We start from the raw sequence: 8906 nt of genomic DNA on the forward strand, positions 1-8906 counted from the left end.
AGGCAGGGCTGCGTTCTGGCCCCTGCACTCTCTTGTCGGGCAATGGATTTCATAATGCAGCATTCCGTCAGGTCCATGGGCACTGAGATTGGTGATCTCTTTCTCACAGACCCTGACTACTCTGATGACATTGGTTTTTTAGTATGGAGCCCTGACAGGTTTGGTGAGGCACTCCAGCATATGGAGGAGAAGTCATCAAAGGTTGGTCTCCATGTTTCATGGTCAAAGACAAAACTGCAAAATGTAGGACCAGGTCCACCGGCGACTCCAATCTCTTTGAACAACGAAACCGTCAAATCAGTTTCCAGCTTTTGCTATCTGGGTTCTATACTTACCAGCTCCTCCAGTTTTCACACGGAGGTTCTCCATTGGATTGGCATCGCAGCATCTGCCACGGGCTGTTTACAATGGATATGGAATCCACATCATCTTAGTGTGACAACCAAGTTCACGATTTATTCGAGCTGTATCCTTCCCATACTGTTGTACGGCTGTGAAACATGGACACTACGCCATGCAGACTGGACAAAGCTGGAAGCTTTCCACACAAAATGTCAATGTCGTATCCTGGGCATAAAGTGGAATGACTTCATCTGTAATGCAGATGTTTATGGTCGCTCTGGTCTACAGACTACTGGGGTCACTGTCTACAGGTGGCACCTTACGCTTTTCGGACATGTCCCAAGGATGCCACAAGACATTCCAGTGAACGCCGTTCTCCAGGTGGCTTGTAACATCCGGGATAAAATCCCACCAACCGAAGGGTGGAGGCGGCTCAGAGGCAGACCCCCTATTACATGGGTTCAACAAGTCTGTTCCAATGTTGGACTCTCAGCCTGTCAAGCCTTTGTGGTTGTGCAGGAATGGACCAAAGGGCGAACGATTGCCATGGCCAACTGTCTGGCTAAGTGTTGAAGAAGAAGAGAAGAATTTTGTAGAATTTTCAAATGTTGTGTGCAAAGTGTTAAATTTTTTGGTGCAGAATTCCCCCAGGAGTACTGTGTGCAGCCTCCTCTCTGGCAGTGTCTGCCAGCTTTAGCTCCAAAATTCGCCTGTGTTCTTTTTCTTTTTCTGCTGCCTGCAATCTGAACAGCTCCAGCTTCTCAATGGTTTTACTGTTTTCACTCATCTTGCTGCTTTTCTGTCCCTACGTCCCTTTCCCAAAATAAGCAAACAGAAAATAACAAACTGGTAACCTCTTTGACTGTTCTTAGCCACCACACTTAACATCTTGCTTCAAATCTCTACACTAGCGTATGAAGTGCAAGTCTCACTCAGAACAACAAGCTGTGCATTTCACACTGCTCGCTGCCCAATTGTGACAGGTTCCCCGGGGTGCAACCTAGAACTGGGGTACCACTGAGCCCTCTGTCACACCAGCTTGGGCTCCCTCTCACATTGTGATGCTGTGACGAGCTGCAAACCCCTCCAGGTTCCTGCACTTACCCAGACATTCACAGGTAAGGATACTCCGAGCTGAGTTACATGAATGCTTTTCCCAGTCACTCATAAACCACCAATAGAGAGGCTGCAGCCAATTCCCCCGGCTCCCCATTGTAGGACCCCTGGGATGTACTGTCCTGCCTTGGTCAGAAGCCTGCCAGTGTAAGTTCATTTCCCAGGCTGCCACTTCTACAAAGGAAAGTGGACGTGCACCAGCTTTTGTGCAGATTCCCCAAACACTTCAAGCAAAACCCACTGTTATAGGTAAAGTATAAAACCAATTTATTAACTGCAGACAGAGAGATGCTCAGTGACTGTAAGGAGTGAGTGTGCACATCAAAGCTGGTCACCTACGAAATAAAAAGTAAAATCGCAGGCTGAGTTCTAGAAACTAGCCAGGGTTTGAATCAGGCTGTGTCTCACCCTGACAGTACAGTATCCTTGATACACAGACTGGGATTCTCCTTTCCAACCCGGGACCCCCTCCCTCGTTCAGTCTTTGTCCTCCAGACGTGTTTCCAGGTGTTGGGTTGTGGGGGGAGTGAAGACAAGTGAAGACGTCACTTCCCCCCCTTTACAGGTTCCTCCAGTTGGATGGAAAAAGCTTTTGCTGTGACGTGAGTCAAGCAGCCTCCATTGTCTCTGTGCTCTCCCTGAGAGGTCTCCATTGTATTCAGTTCCTGGGGTCGTCCTTGGGAGTGTGGAGTTCCTTCAATGGGCCCTCAACACTGTCTGGCTGCTCCATTGTTGCACCTGAAAGGCTGGTTGTGGGTGTTCCCAACCTCACAACCTATTTCAGTAACACATAAGTAACAAAATGTTATAACGCCCCATACAATGCTAGAATACACAATCCAACAGGATATTAATGCTCAACAGATCAAGACTTTTAGAATGATACCTCACAAGGCAGACTGTGTACAAAATACATCACAATGCTATCACCATGGTAAATAAGGGGGTGCGAGGGTGTTGCTTTGGGGTACAGGGTGTCACAATGGGGTGCTGGGGACCACAGACCCCAACTGAGGTGGGGGCCCTATTATGCCGGTTCTGCCCAGACCCCCGGGCTGAGATCAGGGAACCCCTGTTGTGCCAGGCACTGCCCAGACACACACTGAGAGCCAGCCCCTGCCTTGGCGAGCTTCCAATCTAAACAGACAAAGAAAAAGATGATTGCACAGAAGGGGAAACTGAGACTCAGAGTGACAAAGTGGCTGATTTTCTAGACAGCTGTTTCTTTGCTGTCCCTCTCAAACCCCGCCCAGACCTGCACTCGGGAGTGTGGAGGCTGGAGTTCGCCTGTCCAATGTTCCTTCCATTCCCCCCCTTTGGGGGGGTGTTGGAAACAGGGTTACAGTGACAAGCTGTCCTTGAAATTCTCCGGGGGTTTCCAGTCACACTGGCAGGCTCGGGGGCACTGCAAGGACGGATGTGGCCTGAGTCAGTCTGCGGAGAGCCAGACTAGAGAAAGGCGAGGAGGTGAGCTGGGCCTCTCTGCCTTAGGGAGCAGCCTGCTCTGTCTCTCTCTGGTTTGGGATGGTTCTTGGGTGTGAGCGTCCTGAATTCTAAGGGGTTGCCTGTTAGGGTTGGCAACCTGGTAATATTTAAAAACCGGACACTCCAGCAGGAGTGCTGGAATCTCCCCTGACCTGCCTCTTCCCTCTGACGCCCCACCCCTGCCCGGCCTCTTCCCCCAAGGCTCCACCCTGTCCACTCCTCTTCCTCCCTCCCCCCTTCACTCACTGCTTTTCTCCTGCCACCCCCGGCTGGGGTCAGGAGGGACTCACCTGCAGAGCCGGGGCTGGGAGCTGCAGCCCCCACCGGTGAAGGTAGGAGGCAGCCCCGGCTCAGTAGGGGCTGGCACGGGTGATGAGTCTGACCCAGTGCCTCCCCACCTTCCCCGCCTGCAGACTTTGGCGTCCGGTCAGTAGATCTGACCGGACACTGTCAGGTCCCGTTTTCGACAGGACTGGACTTTCCGGTCAAAAATCAGGCACCTGGCCATCCTAATGTCCACTTGAAATGCGGCCACTGTGCCATTGTAGCGCTTCAGTGTAGACACGACTACGCCAAGGGGCGGGGTGCGTCTGTTGCCGGAGTTAGTCCTTCTCCCCGAGAGGTGGGAGCTGGGACGTATGGATTCTCCCCACTGACCCAGCACCGGCTACACCAGGCCTAGGTCGGCTTCCGAATGGCCCCCAGAGTGTGGATGGTTCACACGCCAGAGCGATGCAGCCGGCTCACCCCAAGTGTTTAGTGTAGAGCTGCTCTTGGCAATACTGTCGTGTGATGCGAGTCCCCGTTAGTCTCTGGGAGGTGGGGGTGGGGGCCAAGGACTCCTGGGTCCGGCGCAGACGGGGGCAGCTGTACGGACACATGCGCTCTGCAGGGAATTTGGATTTAGGGTCCAGCTTTATTCAATGCATGGGCGTGTGGACATACAAAAGGTGAGAACAGAGTGTGGAGGGGTGGCGGGATGCCTGGGTTCTGTTCTTGGATCTGGGAGGGGAGTGGGGTCTAGTGGTTAGAGCGGGGGGGGAGGTTGGGACCCAGGACTCCTGGGTTCTCTCTCTGGCTCTGGGAGGGGAGTGGGGGCTGGTGGGTTAGAATAGGAGGGCGGGGAGCCAGGACTCCTGGGTTCTACCCCTGAGAGCACTCTCTGGGGAGAAGCTGCTGCTGAGTCTTTCTAATACTCAGGCCTGTCACGCTCAGTGCAAAGCCCATAATGGGGCTTTGGCTTGGGCCCTGCACTGATGGTTCTCAAAGCTCTTCATGAAGGCGGCTCGGCAGCGTTATTCCCCGCATGGGGGTGGGGGGGTTACTGAATCACAGTTAGGGGGCCAGTCACAGACATGCCTGGGGGGTGGAGGGAGGGAATAGCTCCAAGCGGGGGCAAGTCAGTGGGATGGAGCTCAGCAGGTCCTTGGTCTCCATTCTGGTGGCCGGGCTTAACTGGATGTTCTTGATTCGATAGATGAATACGCCCAACATCAGGACGTCCCCGACTTTGATCTTGGACACATCCTTGGTAGCTCATCCTGTGGCTGCAAAAGGGATTTGGATGTCTTCTGTCCAGAGAAATTGGCTTTATTATCCGGCATGGGGGTGTGTGTGTGCCCAGAGCCCCTGGCACAGGAGAGGCACAGAGCCCCTGGCATAGGGGCATAGAGCCCCTGGCATGCAGGGCACAGAGCCCCTGGCACAGGAGAGGCATAGAGCTCCTGGCATGCAGGACACAGAGTCCCTGGCATGGGGGTTACAGAGCCCCTGGCACAGGAGAGGCATAGAGCCCCTGGCATGGGGGCACAGAGCCCCTGGCACAGGAGAGGCACAGATCCCCTGGCATGGGGGCACAGAGCCCCTGGCACAGGAGAGGCACAGAGCCCCTGGCATGCGGGGCACAGAGTCCCTGGCATGCAGGGCACAGAGTCCCTGGCATGGGGGGCACAGAGCCCCTGGCACAGGAGAGGCACAGAGCCCCTGGCATACAGGGCACAGAGTCCCTGGCATGGGGGGTACAGAGCCCCTGGCACAGAAGAGGCACAGAGCCCCTGGCATGGGGGCACAGAGCCCCTGGCACAGGAGAGGCACAGAGCCCCTGGCATGGGGGCACAGAGCCCCTGGCACAGGAGAGGCACAGAGCCCCTGGCATGCAGGGCACAGAGCCCCTGGCATGGGGGCACAGAGACCCTGGCATGGGGGGCACAGAGACCCTGGCACAGGAGAGGCACAGAGCCTGTGGCATGCAGGGCACAGAGTCCCTGGCATGGGGGGCACAGAGCCCCTGGCACAGGAGAGGCACAGAGCCCCTGGCATGCAGGGCACAGAGTCCCTGGCATGGGGGGCACAGAGACCCTGGCACAGGAGAGGCACAGAGCCCCTGGCATGCAGAGCACAGAGTCCCTGGCATGGGGGGCACAAAGCCCCTGGCACAGGAGAGGCACAGAGCCCCTGGCATGCAGGGCACAGAGTCCCTGGCATGGGGGGCACAGAGACCCTGGCACAGGAATGGCACAGAACCCCTGGCATGCAGGGCACAGAGTCCCTGGCATGGGGGGTACAGAGCCCCTGGCACAGAGGAGGCACAGAGCCTGTGGCATGGGGGGCACAGAGCCTGTGGCATGGGGGGCACAGAGCCCCACTGCACCAGGTGCTGGCCAAGCAGCTGAGAGACGGCCCCTGCTCCCCAGATCTTCCAGTCTGAGCGTAAAACAAGAGACGCCAGCTGGAGACAGACGGCTGGCCAGGGGCCCGGGGGCGGGCGGAAGAGGAAACAAGGAGACAATTCTGGTTGGTGTGGGGCCATTTCGAAAATCCCCAGGAAAAGAGAGGGGGGAGTTTCCCAAAATGGGGAGTCAGGAAGGGGGAAGAAGGAGGAAATGGACAGGAAGGAAAGACGACAAGAGGAAAGAGAAGGAAAGAAGAAAAAGACGGGAAAACAATCAGGAAAAGATGGCAGAAGTGGATTAAGGTTTCCTGGGGCCCTGTGTGGGACCCGTCCCCACCCCTTCGGCTTGCGGTCCCGCCCCCGTTCTGCCCCTTCTGCCTGTGGGCCCGCCCACAGCCCCATCCCTTTCTGCCCCTTCCCTGGGGCCCCGCCCCTGTTCCACCCAGGGTCCCCCCCGCATTCCACCTGCCCCACAACCCGTGTGCTCCTTTCTGTCCCCAGCCCCACTGCGGCCCCAAGAGTGGAGAAGCTCTAACTCTGCGTCACGGCCCCAGGGCGCAGCAGGGAGTGAGAGCTCCGGCAGTCCCAGGGCCGCAGCAGGGTCCAGGTGCTGGGGCTTCCCCCGCCACGGGGCAAGCGACCCCAAGGACGGAGGGGAAAGGCGGGAAGAATGGAAGGAGAAAAGAAGGAGAAGATGAAGTAGTTCTGAACGATCCACCTGCTGGACCCCTTTTTCGTTTGCAGATTTTGAACACAGGCCCTTTCTCCCCACAGCCCCGCCCAGGTACTGTACAACCTGCCCCACTTGTGGGGGGGAAGTGCTTGGTCCGGTGCCCGCTGGCAGGCCCGGGCGTCCCCTGAGCAGATTTGGCCTCGGGGGGCCTATGGGGAACTCACTCTCTAACAGCCCCCCGACAATGTCAATGCACTGGCTGGCGCCCCTCTGGCAGTGCAGAATGATGTTGTGGAGGCAGCGGTGGGATCCCGGGGCAAAGCACGATGGGCACTGTCCTCCGTTGGGCACGGTGCTGATTTTGGGGCCTGCAGACAAAGAGGGGGGAATCAGAATCAGGGCTGAAGTGGGAAGCCGCTCCTTGTGTCTTGGTGTTTCCAGGGTGGGTGGGCTGCAGTGAAGGCACAGGGCTGGGCATCAGGATGCCTGGGTTCTCTTCCTCCCAACTCTGCTGCTGACTGGCAGGGGGAGCTTGGACCTTCCTGGGCCTCAGTTTCCCCAACGGGAACATGGTAAGAATGATCCTACCTTGGCACAGGAGCTGTGTCTCCTTGTGTGTCTGGGCAGCGCCCGACATGATGGGGGGCCCTGATCTCAGTCAGGGGGGTCTGGGCAACGTCCGACATGATGGGGGGCCCTGATCTCAGTCAGGGGGGTCTGGGCAGCGCCCGACATGATGGGGGGCCCTGATCTGAGTCCAGCGGATCGAGGCAGTGCCTGGTGCAATGGGTCCCTGATCTCCAAGGGTGCAGGGAAGTGGAGGGAAAGGGCAGGGCAGCGAGGAGGTGTGAAGTGCCAGGGTGGGGGTGCAGGCCCGGGTACGTACGGTGCTTTATCACCCCCGTGTTGCAGGTGGTCTCTCTGCAGACCTCGGAGCGGATCCTCACGTAGACGCCACCCCCGAACTCGAAGTTCGGTTTACTCTCCGTGGTATATATGCTGCTGGTGCATGACTGGATAATGCCCATATTCACCCCCCCTTAGTGGGGAGGGGAAAGAACGACTGTCAAGGGGTGAAAGCAAGATAGCGCCCTGACTCCTCAACCCCTGCCTGCTCCTTCCAGTTGGATTAAGGCCACACACCCCGCCCCACGTGGCTCTGACTCAGTGTTTGATTCAACCCCCCTACCCAGGGGGACAGTGTGTTCAAACTGATGGCAGTGGTGGGATTCCACAGGCCTTACCCTGGCAGCTGGGGATCTCTACTTTGGGGGAGGGAGGGCAGGCCTGTTGTGCTCTGCCCCTCATGCAGGACCCCCTAGCAGAGGGAGGGGGGGTTGATAGGGTACCCCTAGGGCCAAGGGGCTTGGAGTTAAAACCCCATTGAGATGTCTGGGGCATTTTTCTCTCCTCCTGGCAATTGATTCAGGCTCTCGGCAGACCCAGGCAGTGTCCCTGCGTCGGTCACACTCCGAGCAGCTTCTCCCCCTCCTGGCAATGGGCTCAGGCTCTCGGCAGACCCTGGCAGCGTCGCTGCGTTGGTCACACTGACTATGAAGGCCTGAGAGCTGCTGTTTTGTTTTGCTGAAAGCCGCGATTTTGCTCTAATCTGCTGCTTCAGGATGTCCGGCCTCGAGAGCCCGCGCCTTGCTCTGTGTCACGGCACCGTGCCACGTACCGTGGGGAGCTCACTTCCCGAATAGCGATGCAAGAATCTTCCTCACACCTACAGCTCCTCGCTACGCCGCTTTCCCCAGGGATGCCGCGGGAACGGCTGGAAGGACGTGCTGTGAAAGGAATTCCTCCCGACTTCCGGCAAACAGTGATTCCTCATCCACTCCTTGGCCACCATTTACTGGTTTGCCAGGACCTTTCCTGACCACTGGGACGGATCAGACCCCGTGAACGGGGTTCTCGGGCCCCCAGCTGGCCGCCCTGCGAGTCATTTTGAGTCATTTCTGCTGACTCCCTCCAGCCGCCAGACCAGGAAGGTCCCCGTGGTTGTGGGAGGGGTAGCTCAGTGGTTTGACCATTGGTCCACTAAACCCAGGGTTGTAAGTTCAATCCTTGAGGGGGCCATTTAGGGATCTGGGGCAAAAATTGGGGAATGGTCCTGCTTTGAGCAGGGGGTTGGACTAGGTGACCTCCTGAGGTCCCTTCCCACCCTGATATTCTATGATTCTGTCTGGAAAATGAGAATGTTTCCCATGGTGATTTTCTCCAGGGAAAAACCCATGTGATGCTTTCCTAAGAGCTGCACGGACCCTGTCAGCCCCTCGTCGTGCCAGGCGCTGCACAAACCTTTGCCAAGATTGGGGCCCACCCCCCGCCGTGCCAGGCGCTGCACAGACCCACATTGAGAAATGGTTCCTCCCCAAAGAGTTTATGGTAAATAGACAAAGTGGTGGGGGAAACTGAGGCATGGAGCAGGGTCTTGCTCACTGGCAGAGCTGGGGATAGAACCCATTATACCCCACTCCCCCTCCAGGAATTGGGACAGAACCCAGGAGTCCTGGCTCCCCCCACTATAATCCGTTAGACCTCCAGAAACAAACACCACACACCGTTGGCCGTAGCTAGAAGAGTCCAGAGGCGACACAAGACAAGACGAATGTCCAT

General features: G+C 57.1%; 1 pseudogene; it reads right to left on the reverse strand.

Annotated features, from left to right (window-relative positions):
- Positions 1-3370: 3370 nt before the first annotated feature.
- Positions 3371-8906, reverse strand: LOC119848072 (annotated as a pseudogene).

The sequence above is a fragment of the Dermochelys coriacea genome, chromosome 24 (assembly GCF_009764565.3).
Source record: "Dermochelys coriacea isolate rDerCor1 chromosome 24, rDerCor1.pri.v4, whole genome shotgun sequence".
In the NCBI taxonomy this organism is placed as follows: Eukaryota; Metazoa; Chordata; order Testudines; family Dermochelyidae; genus Dermochelys; species Dermochelys coriacea.